The following is a 12,998-nucleotide window of genomic DNA, read 5'->3' as shown; positions in this document are numbered from 1 at the left end:
TAACTAGCTAACCATTCATTAATGTACCCTTATTGTAAAGGCAAAATGTGACGGATATTTTTAAATGGAAGTTGCCGATAGCCGATATTTTGTGCTGACTTTAAATATCTTTAAATTGGACCATTCTCACGTGAAGAAATAGCAAGGAGTCAGTGGTTGCCAAGTTGTATGGGGGCATAATTGTATTCTTTTCAGAGTATAAAAGCCTCTGAAGCATTTAGAGCAGGGGTGGGCAACTGGCGGCCCGCGGGCTGCATGCGGCCCCCAACCTCACCCAGTGTGGCCCCTGTTTTTTTGTTTTTGTTTTTTACAAGGCGGACTAGGTTAGGATTAGGTTAGGTTACCACCCAAATCTGTGTTTTTTATTTTATTGTACATCCCAGAACATGGCGCTAATGGTGTTAGCATTGTCCATCCACATACTGTTTAACATTAGCATTTGAGCTAACGCTGTTGTAACAAACTATATCCAGGATGCACATTGCACATTATGACATATTTGGGTGATGTACCCCATCAAATTGCTGTAGCGGGCTGTTAGCTAGAGCAAAGTTTCTGGTGTCATCTGAATCGGGGGCGGCTGTAGCTCAGGAGGTAGAGCGGGTCGTCCATTAATCGCTTTAGATAAAAGAGGTCGGTGGTTCGATTCCCGCCTCCTGTAGTCTGCATGTCGAAGTGTCCTTGGGCAAGATACTGAACCCCAAATTGCTCCCGATGGTGTGCCAGCACCCTGTGTGTGGTAGCCTGCCGCCATCGGTGTATGAATGGGTGAATGTACCTACTGATTGTAAAGTGCTTTGGATAAAAGCGCTATATAAATGCAGGCCATTTTACCATTATGAATGGAAGAATTACTGAATTTGAATATGAAAAATATAAATGTTGGTATAATAAACTTGGATTACCAGTCCTTTTCATCAAATGAGTAGCTATAATTGGGAGTGATGGTGTTACAGTAGGCTACTGGTGGAAGTGCACGGTCACAAACTGGCCCTCTGGTAGCGAGGACATTTTTTTGTGGCCCTCTCTGTCATCAAAGTTGCCCAGACTCATGACATTCTTCTAGGGCATACATGGGCAACATACGGCCCGCGGGCGCCCCCTGTGTGGCCCGCGATGGAATTGCAAAAAACATTTTTTTTTTTTTACAGTGCACTTGAACGCAACATGCAATATACCCGCTGAATAAGTGTCCAAATGTTCATGTCATTCTGGGAAATACTCTTCTGTTATAGCATTTCAGTCTGAAATATGGAATATCTTTCAATAATATTTATGACTAAAAGGCTAAAAGTAATCTCATGTGTAAGAAATGGCTGTTCTACATTGAGGTAGAAATTAAAATAATTAACTTGTTGGTTTTGGATTTATTTAGCTTCAAGAGTGCATGTTCGTGTGACCCTCAACACAGGCTTTGAGAATCCCGGCCACTTACTGATACTTATGCTTAAATTAACCCACTCATATTCTGGTTTATTTCAAGAAAAACATTTCGGATAGTGGAAATTCTAATTGGCTGGTAACTTTAAAATCTAGCAGCCATATTGGCAGGTGGTGAAAAAAGTTAATTTCAAGCCCTGCAGGGAGAGTGTGGTGACATAGGAGTGAGTGAGAAAAGGATCAAATATTGGTGGTTAAGACTGAATAATGACATCACAACTGTTAATTTAAAATGAGTTATTCCTCTAAACCTGGCTTCAAATGCCTCAATTTTTGGGCGCTGGCGCCGTTCAGCCCTCAGCAAAATCTGGTAGCAAGGACTTTTTTTGTGGCCCTCTCATCATCAAAGTTGCCCATCCATTACGGCATGACAATATTTGTTCGGCCCCCGGCAACAATCTGGATTTCTCATGTGGCCCCCCATGAAAAATAGTTGCCCACCCCTGTTCTAGGGTGAGCAGCTCTTTAAGGCAGGGACCCGCCGCACCTTCAACACACATTCATACATTCTTGGATACATGACTGCCTTGAAGTGAGGAATTCATTTAGAAGAACATGATTGCACAATCAAAGGAATACATATAACCCTAATCATGACAAATACTAATTCACTGCAGGGTTTACAGGCTGTTTTGATGCAGCTTTGACCTTTGACCTGTCAGAGACTGACTGGTTGATATTAGGGCTGCTGCAACTAACGATTATTGTCATTATTGATTAATCTGCCGATTATTCTCTGGTTCATCGATTAGTTGTTTGGTGTATAAAATGTAATGAAATGGAAAAAAAAACGTGTTTCCCAAAGCCCAGGATGGCGTCCTCAAATGACCTGCGTTGTCCACAACATAAATATATTCAGTTTCATACAGGAATAAAGAAGCCAGAAAATGTTCACATTTAAGAAGCTGAATCAGAGAATTTTTACTTTTTTTCCTTAAAAATGTACTCAAACAGATTAATCAATGATCAAAATAGTTGTCGATTCATTTAATAGTTGACGACTAATCGATGAATCATTGCAGCTGATATCCGATGCTACATATAACTACAAAACGATATATCAGTCTAACCCTACATGTGGGGCATTCGCTGTGCCTCGCACAATTACATTGTTATTAATAGGCTACTTATCATTTCTCAATCAACTTGATATGTCTGAATCGTGTTGCTTTTATACTAACATGACTTTTGATTTGTTTCAAGGTGGTGCGTCTTTAAACTCGGCAGAGGAAATCCTTTCCACACATGGTCACGCCTCCAGAGGAAACGCTGTCCCCTCTGACCTCATTATCAGTAAGTGGAAACCTTGAGTCACCTGTACGGCCGAGCAGGGGCCAATATGAAATGTGTGACTCTCGACTGGGGCTTTGACTGAACGACAAATCGTCTTCATTCAAGTGGAACAGAGTCAGTGAGACGGGGGACAGAGTCAGAGCATTTCATCAGCTTCATCGGTCCATTTAGACAGAACTGCAACATTATTTCCTCCACCTCACTGTCACCTCACCTACATGCAGGCAGGCTCGCTAACTACAACAACTCCTGCCTAGTTTCTACTTTTGACCTACTTTTGACTCGAACCACCCTGACTGAGATAGATGCCCTGCAGGGAGCATCATGCTCCCCCTCTTACAGCTAATAGCAAGAAGAGCTGCAGGGTCTCCTGACAATATCGCTGTAATCCCACAGCAGCAGATGGAGCCATGGAGGAGCGAGAGAGCGCCACCTGACCAAACCACCTGACCTGCGGCTGTAGTGGCTGTTTGGAAGGGAAACCTGCCGACTTCTCAGCCCTCCACGGCACACGGCTGCCAATCCCTGCTGCTCTGCGGTGATTTAAAAAAATGAATTTCTGTCTCTATTTCTGTCCTGCCCAGCTCAGCCTCCCCCTGCCTCCGCTGTGGAGGCCTCCGCTGTAGAGGCCTCGGGGTTGGAGGAGCCCAGGGTTGAGCTCCGGCAGCCCTGCCCGCGATGCGGCCGCCGTCCCTCGCCCGGAGCTCCGCGGCCCCCAGCGCACCTCTCCACCAGCTGCCCCTCGCCCGGAGGCCGGCGGCCCCCAGCGCACCTCTCCGCCAGCTGCCCCTCGCCCGGAGCCCCGCGCCTCCCACCGGCCCTCGGCAGACTGCAGGGCTCCAGCCTGTCGGTGCAGAGCCACAGCAGCAGCAAGAGGAGTAAGAGCAGGGACAGCCTGGCCAGCTCACACCAGCACGCTGCTGCAACGGGAGGTAGGGACAACAACACAATACTGGTCTTTATTAGTCCATGGTGTTGGTCAGGTCAACTTCTTCCAATCGTCACTGGTCAGATGATGATCTTCTGCATGTTTTAGTGTGTGGGGGGGGGGGGTATAGATAAGGAGGAAACCCCATGGGAGCACATGCAAACTCCACACAGAAGGGCCCTCTCTCACGAGATAACCCACCTGGGCACCAGGTACCGAAGGCATATGGGTAGCAGTGTCCACAGCATCCCAGGTAGGAATCAAACTCAGGACCTTCTTGCTGTGAGACGTGTGTGCGCGGCGAGATCACTACAGTACCACTGTGCCACCGTGCCCACTGGCATGTGGCTCGCACCACTGCAGGCGCGGACTGCATAATCGGGCACGTCGGGCAAATGCCCGGTGGCCTGGCCTGGCCTGGCCTGCAGTCAGGCCACTCACTGAACAGCAGGCCAGGCGCCGCCTACTGGTTTACTAGTGGCTTTATTACTTTATTAGTTAGTCTGAAGTAATAATTACACTTCAGGGTTAAAGTGGGTGCATCTCATTGTAAAATTGGACTCGGCCCAAATTGGGCTTCAAATGGCCCAAATTGGGCTTCAACCGACCCAAATTGGGCTTCAAACGGCCCAAATCTGGCTTCAAAGGACCCAAATTGGGCTTCAAACGGCCCAAATTGGGCTTCAAACAGCCCCAATTTTTTGCACGCGCGTCGGCCCGTATCGGCCTGGCCTGTTTGGTATCTAATGCCCGAATTATGATCCCAGTCCGCCCCTGCTCCACTGTGCCACCATGCCCACTGGCATGTGGCTCGCTCCACTGTGCCACCGTGCCCCTGGCATGTGGCTCACGTCCACAAGCACACTGTCAATTAAATAGATATCTCATGCCATGATTCGATACGCAATATCGGATTTGAGGTTCAAAACAACCATAATATGAAATGAATGAGTCCAATGATAAAATGTGTGACTGCAGAATTCTGTTTATTTCAGAGCCACAATTGGCTCATTGCAAAGTGCAAATAATATCATTTGGATGGAGAGCTTATGAAATTGTGATAGCAAGCAGGCTCGTTTGTGATTACTATGACAGAATAAAATGGAACCAATATCACAATTAATTTGACGACTTATTATCACATTTTGTATTTGTATTTCGATATATTGTCCTATTCCTATGCCACATGATATACTAAATTATATAATGGAGATCTAAAGAAAAACCTTTCACCTGAAGACTTTCAAACTGTAAAAAAAATAGTCATGAATTTAGGTTTTGTTAAAAAAAAAAGTGCAGTAATCAAATATGTACATTAAAAACTTTCTCATTAATATCAAAGGCTGGAGACCATACTATATGCCACATACTATACTGCACTATCTATCTATCTATCTATCTATCTATCTATCTATCTCTTTCACCTGAACACTTTCAGACGGCTACGCTTTCTTCCAGAACGATCAAAGCCTGTGCTAGGCCACTTCTTGTTTATCATTGTGTTCGTGTTGTTATCTCTAAAAAGTGATGCATTAAACCAATACAGTGGCTACACACATAATGCCTTTTCATCTCCACACTCGAGCATTAGCATAAGCTACAGTAGCTAACGCGCGCATGTGTGTGTGTGTGTGTGTGTGTGTGTGTGTGTGTGTGTGTGTGTGTGTGTGGTGGGGGGGGGGGGGGGGGGGGACTGGGGGGGAACTCGCGCCGCTAAGTAGGAAAACATTGAACCCCACTCCCCAGGGAATTGTGCCATCCTCTTCTCGTTGACTTCCTCGAGTAAACAGGATAAAACAGCTTGATTTGCATGAGCTCAGTCGCTAGCTGCTCTCTGCCGGGGATGAAAACAGCAGCAGAGTAATAATACAACAGTTTGGACCCTGAGAGATGCACTAGAACGCACGGCCAGGGTTAACGCATGCAATTTTATGTGTGCCTAATTTGGATAGGAGAGCAATTATCTAGGGACAGCTTCTTCCTCGTGTGGTTGTTCATCACTGGGTGGCTTCCTTTTGATTCTCCCCCCCCCCCCCCGAGGGCTGAGCCAGGCTCTGTGATTAAGTAAACACAATCACACTTGATCATAGTGTCTCTTTTAAGTTCTAGATGACACAACAAATAAACACGCATGAGACTAATTTCGGGTTAATAGAATTGTTAATCCCAGTCTCTCTCGACGCCTGATGTCTCAATGTCTGTAACCAATGCTGGATCCTTAGATACTTCATTTGTTGCCCACCAATAGGATGGCACAGTGGCTCAGTGGTTAGTACTGTTGCCTCACAGCAAGACGGTCCTGGGTTCGAACCCCCCGGTCCACCCATTCTGTGTATAGTTTGCATGTTCTGCCTGTTTGTGTGGCTTTCTGCCAGGTGTTCTGGTCGCGAACATTTTTGAGATTTTAAAGTGAGTCAGACAAGGTTGGGAACCAGTGGGTTCATCATGTGACTAACTCTGTTTTGACCAAAAAGAAAAAGAAATCCGATTGAACCTTAAGGAGAATTTCTTTTTTTTTTAACCTGGACCCCTCTCCTCACATTAATTATGATCTGACGACTCACCCAGTGATCTCCGCAGCGTTTCTGGCCGTCCTACGCGTTGTTTTGAGATCAATACTCTCCAATCCAGTCGTAAAATAGAGCTCCGTGGGGGCCAAGTGGCAGCCTGTCTTTCCTGCATCTAAATAGCCAGTTTTATTCCCGTTTTCGCCACATATCGTCATAATCTCATCCCTCAACAACCACCAGACTGATATTTCCCCCGGGGGCTGTTTCCTGGAGTCTCCCAGGGATTAAATTACCTCATTCATGATCTCGGTCACCAAGTCTCGTCAAGTCCCGCGATACTTTCCTGCCGGCTGGCCAACTACCTGTAAAAACAAACCCGAAATTCTCCTTTAACCTCCATCTCTTCCCTCCTTGCCCCTCCTCACTGTGGCTCCCAGATGGCTGTCTTGGGCTGGTGCTGGCCTGCTTGTCGTGCCAGTGCTCTCTGCTGATCCTGGGCCTGTTGGAGGCGTGCTCCTCGTGCCTGCACACCCTCTGCTCCGGCTGCTGCCACGGCTGCGCGCGCTGCTGCTCGGCCCTGCGGAGGGCGCCGCTGGACGAGCTCAACTGCCACGCCCACTGCCACGCCGTCATGTTCGAGTCCTGCTGCGAGCCCACCGAGTGTCTGGAGTTGTGTCTGGAGTGCTGCAACATCTGCCATCACAGCTAGCAGCAAGCCCCACTGGGGTCTAGCTTTCAGGACCTGCCGGGTCTCTTGGAAGAGGACATGTCAATAAAGGCAACATTATTTGTCAGTATAATAGTGGTCATTGTAAGGTTTGCACAGGGCTCCTGCACATTTCACTTCTAAAATCCCAGGGGCCAGTTGCACAAAGCACCTTAAGTTAAGATTTTCCTTAGAGTCCGAGTTAAGGCGTCCATAAAATAGAATCGAATATTAATATTAATCCAAAATGCACATAACTGGTCTTTTTTCCAAAAATACAGATTATGTGCATTTTGGATTAATATTTCATCGTGTGGCGAGTACCCGAAGCACAACATGTATTTTGGCGCCGTGATTTGTGTGTTTTGGCAGATTTTTAACAGCTGTACCATTAGCCTCCATTCTATGGCGATAATTACTAACTTCACGACTGTAGCTCACTGTCAACTGAGCGGACAGTGCCGGTAAGGCATGGTGTATCTGTATCTGAGCTAAACTTCCCAAAAAGTGGTGTATCCCTTTAAGGAGAAGATTTAAGGGTGTTTTGTGCAACCAATCTTATTTTATGGACACCTTAACTCGGACTCTAAGGAAAATCTTAACTTAAGGTGGTTTGTGCAACCGGCCCCAGACTTTTTCCAGGCCTTAATTTGTTGATATGAAGATTTTGGTTTGTGTTCAGTCTGACAGTCTTTTCACACCTACCAACTCCTGCCACATCAAACTCAAATAGCAACAACTATCAAAGCATCCGAGATAATGCTGGTCTAAAATCACACAATGTATCCATGTGGGAACCGTCCAATATTTTTTCCATACGTTTCCAAACATTTTGTGCAGTTTGCTATTATGGATACCTGGAAATCACCCAATTATACATCTCCAGACCTGTGTAGGAACCCTGTTCACAATGAACTTTGCCTTTGTGTAAGAAAAAGTGAGGTATCAAATATTTTAAAAGCACATATTAATATATATATCAGCAATAATTTAAGTGATTAACATTAAAACACTGACTTCTTTATTTATTAAACATGAGCAGGAAATCGTCAAGGTCATGCTTTGCCAAATATCTCAAATGTCTCTGTTTAAACAACCTAAATTAAAACCAATGTGGGATTGAATAGTGCTACCATATCATAATCTCGCTAGTGACCAAACCGCTTCTATGACCTTACTCTGTCAGTTACACCTTTTGGATCATAAAGTGTGTGTTGTGTATGAATGTATAGTGTGTTTTTATGTCTCAATGTCCTGCCGATGCACTAAGAAATATTCCCAGCAACCCATGTGTTGATATGGCAATAAAGTTGAACTTTCACCTGAGAAATATTCCATCTTTGTTATCACCAATGATGAAATACCACATGTATCTATTCGTACAGTAAGAGGGCAGGTTACTGAGCTATACATCATTTCCCTTATGTGGCAGATATAAAGCACTTACAACATGAGAAGATGCACAGCTCATTCCAACAGGAGTAAATGCAATATTTATCTCCTGTGTGATTTTTGGGAAATGGATTCAAAATAATCAATGACTGTTTGAAATATTAACAGAAAGTTGTCAAGGTTTTCCGGTCTCTCAAATCTCTTTGGGTAGCCAAGGTAAATAACATTCAAGGCAATGTGGGACTAATTAATACAACAGAGAGGTTGCTAGTTGCACATTCAACATGTAGCAACCTCTCTGTTCACACTTCAGCTAGTCTAGGTGAAGTCTTTATGTCAACTAACAGGAGAACAACAGTAATTCACAGTGAATTAACACACAGTAATAACTCATGCTATGACTCCAGGTTCACTATGGGCTCTCATGTTATGACTCCAGGTTCACTATGGGCTCTCATGTTATGACTCCAGGTTCACTATGGGCTCTCATGCTATGACTCCAGGTTCACTATGGGCTCTCATGTTATGACTCCAGGTTCACTATGGGCTCTCATGTTATGACTCCAGGTTCACTATGGACTCTCATGCTATGACTCCAGGTTCACTATGGACTCTCATGCTATGACTCCAGGTTCACTATGGGCTCTCATGACTCCAGGTTCACTATGGACTCTCATGCTATGACTCCAGGTTCACTATGGACTCTCATGTTATGACTCCAGGTTCACTATGGACTCTCATGTTATGACTCCAGGTTCACTATGGACTCTCATGTTATGACTCCAGGTTCACTATGGACTCTCATGCTATGACTCCAGGTTCACTATGGACTCTCATGTTATGACTCCAGGTTCACTATGGACTCTCATGCTATGACTCCAGGTTCACTATGGACTCTCATGCTATGACTCCAGGTTCACTATGGACTCTCATGCTATGACTCCAGGTTCACTATGGACTCTCATGTTATGACTCCAGGTTCACTATGGGCTCTCATGACTCCAGGTTCACTATGGACTCTCATGTTATGACTCCAGGTTCACTATGGACTCTCATGCTATGACTCCAGGTTCACTATGGACTCTCATGTTATGACTGCAGGTTCACTATGGGCTCTCATGTTATGACTCCAGGTTCACTATGGGGTCTCATGTTATGACTGCAGGTTCACTATGGGCTCTCATGTTCTCATGTTATGACTCCAGGTTCACTATGGGCTCTCATGTTATGACTCCAGGTTCACTATGGACTCTCATGTTATGACTCCAGGTTCACTATGGGGTCTCATGCTATGACTCCAGGTTCACTATGGACTCTCATGTTATGACTCCAGTTTCACTATGGACTCTCATGTTATGACTCCAGGTTCACTATGGGCTCTCATGACTGCAGGTTCACTATGGGCTCTCATGTTATGACTCCAGGTTCACTATGGGCTCTCATGTTATGACTCCAGGTTCACTATGGGCTCTCATGTTATGACTCCAGGTTCACTATGGGCTCTCATGTTATGACTCCAGGTTCACTATGGGCTCTCATGTTATGACTCCAGGTTCACTATGGGGTCTCATGCTATGACTCCAGGTTCACTATGGACTCTCATGTTATGACTCCAGTTTCACTATGGACTCTCATGTTATGACTCCAGGTTCACTATGGGCTCTCATGACTGCAGGTTCACTATGGGCTCTCATGTTATGACTCCAGGTTCACTATGGGCTCTCATGTTATGACTCCAGGTTCACTATGGGCTCTCATGTTATGACTCCAGGTTCACTATGGGCTCTCATGCTATGACTCCAGGTTCACTATGGACTCTCATGTTATGACTCCAGTTTCACTATGGACTCTCATGTTATGACTCCAGGTTCACTATGGGCTCTCATGACTGCAGGTTCACTATGGGCTCTCATGTTATGACTCCAGGTTCACTATGGGCTCTCATGTTATGACTCCAGGTTCACTATGGGCTCTCATGTTATGACTCCAGGTTCACTATGGGCTCTCATGTTATGACTCCAGGTTCACTATGGGCTCTCATGTTATGACTCCGGGTTCACTATGGGCTCTCATGTTATGACTCCAGGTTCACTATGGACTCTCATGCTATGACTCCAGGTTCACTATGGGGTCTCATGTTATGACTCCAGGTTCACTATGGGCTCTCATGACTCCAGGTTCACTATGGGCTCTCATGTTATGACTCCAGGTTCACTATGGGCTCTCATGTTATGACTCCAGGTTCACTATGGGGTCTCATGTTATGACTCCAGGTTCACTATGGGCTCTCATGACTCCAGGTTCACTATGGGCTCTCATGTTATGACTCCAGGTTCACTATGGACTCTCATGCTATGACTCCAGGTTCACTATGGGGTCTCATGTTATGACTCCAGGTTCACTATGGGCTCTCATGACTCCAGGTTCACTATGGGCTCTCATGTTATGACTCCAGGTTCACTATGGGCTCTCATGTTATGACTCCAGGTTCACTATGGGCTCTCATGTTATGACTCCAGGTTCACTATGGACTCTCATGCTATGACTCCAGGTTCACTATGGGCTCTCATGTTATGACTCCAGTTTCACTATGGACTCTCATGTTATGACTCCAGGTTCACTATGGGCTCTCATGTTATGACTCCAGGTTCACTATGGGCTCTCATGTTATGACTCCAGGTTCACTATGGGGTCTCATGTTATGACTCCAGGTTCACTATGGGGTCTCATGTTATGACTCCAGGTTCACTATGGGCTCTCATGACTCCAGGTTCACTATGGGCTCTCATGTTATGACTCCAGGTTCACTATGGGCTCTCATGTTATGACTCCAGGTTCACTATGGGGTCTCATGTTATGACTCCAGGTTCACTATGGGCTCTCATGACTCCAGGTTCACTATGGGCTCTCATGTTATGACTCCAGGTTCACTATGGACTCTCATGCTATGACTCCAGGTTCACTATGGGGTCTCATGTTATGACTCCAGGTTCACTATGGGCTCTCATGACTCCAGGTTCACTATGGGCTCTCATGTTATGACTCCAGGTTCACTATGGGCTCTCATGTTATGACTCCAGGTTCACTATGGGCTCTCATGTTATGACTCCAGGTTCACTATGGACTCTCATGCTATGACTCCAGGTTCACTATGGGCTCTCATGTTATGACTCCAGTTTCACTATGGACTCTCATGTTATGACTCCAGGTTCACTATGGGCTCTCATGTTATGACTCCAGGTTCACTATGGGCTCTCATGTTATGACTCCAGGTTCACTATGGACTCTCATGTTATGACTCCAGGTTCACTATGGGCTCTCATGTTATGACTCCAGTTTCACTATGGGCTCTCATGTTATGACTCCAGGTTCACTATGGGCTCTCATGTTATGACTCCAGGTTCACTATGGGCTCTCATGTTATGACTCCAGGTTCACTATGGGGTCTCATGTTATGACTCCAGGTTCACTATGGACTCTCATGTTATGACTCCAGGTTCACTATGGGCTCTCATGTTATGACTCCAGGTTCACTATGGGCTCTCATGTTATGACTCCAGGTTCACTATGGGCTCTCATGTTATGACTCCAGGTTCACTATGGGCTCTCATGCTATGACTCCAGGTTCACTATGGGCTCTCATGCTATGACTCCAGGTTCACTATGGGCTCTCATGCTATGACTCCAGGTTCACTATGGGGTCTCATGACTCCAGGTTCACTATGGGCTCTCATGTTATGACTCCAGGTTTGACTTCTCGCCGCACGCCACTTTGCAGCTAAAGAACGGGGCGACACTAAACTTGTCAGCTCTTTCTTGAATCCTTTTTCCTATTTGTCATAATAAAGCACTTAGAACATGAAAGGACGCTCTGCTTCTTCTCGCAAGATCTTGAATGTGGAAGGCGGCTCCTCTGAGCTCTTTGTGCAGGATGACAGCCGGCAGGCAGAGTAAACAGCCAAGAATAAAACAAAGCACCAATAAAGACAACACTGTCAATCTGTCCCGGCCATTCATAAGGCTCTTTTAAATCACGTTAGAGCGAGACAATCAAATCAAAGAGTCTCTTTTCCAACACATTTGGATTCCGCTAGTGACAAATGACAGTGGTGACACCTAATTTAAGAGCGGGGTGACGGTGGTGACCGTACGCCAGCAAATAAACACTCGGGTTTGTTACACTTGTCGAAGAATCACCCATCACACATTTTCACAGACAGGTTAGGTTATTGGAGTAAATTCTGATTCCTACAGTTTTTGCGCCCAGACCGGCAGGCAGGCAGACAAACAGACATGCAGGCAGGCAGACAGACAGACAGACAGGTATACAGGCAGGCAGACAGACAGGCAGGCAGGCAGCTATAAATTGTTTTTAGACTAGATGTATGCATAAGTTATTTGTTGTGAAAAGTGTTTCTGCCAGCACAAAGAAAATCAATGATGTGAATGTGTGTCAGGAAGGTTCCTCACAGTACCATCAACTTCATTTTCTGACAATTTAATCATTCATCAAGTCATAAAATAGAACATTTAATAGACCTAACAGCAGTTGGTAACATGATACTGAGGAGATTTTAACTTGTAACTATCAGCTTATCACGAGAAAGGATGACGATGACCCCCCCCCCTCCCGACCCCGACTTGCATTAATAAGTTGTAGTAAATCCGCTGCTGATTCTCTGTTTGGGATAGATCACATTATGCTTCTTAAACATTTTAATCTCATGCA

This window comes from Poromitra crassiceps (assembly GCF_964638095.1).
Source record: "Poromitra crassiceps genome assembly, chromosome: 30".
Taxonomy (NCBI): domain Eukaryota; kingdom Metazoa; phylum Chordata; class Actinopteri; order Beryciformes; family Melamphaidae; genus Poromitra; species Poromitra crassiceps.
This window is presented reverse-complemented; position numbering follows the sequence as displayed.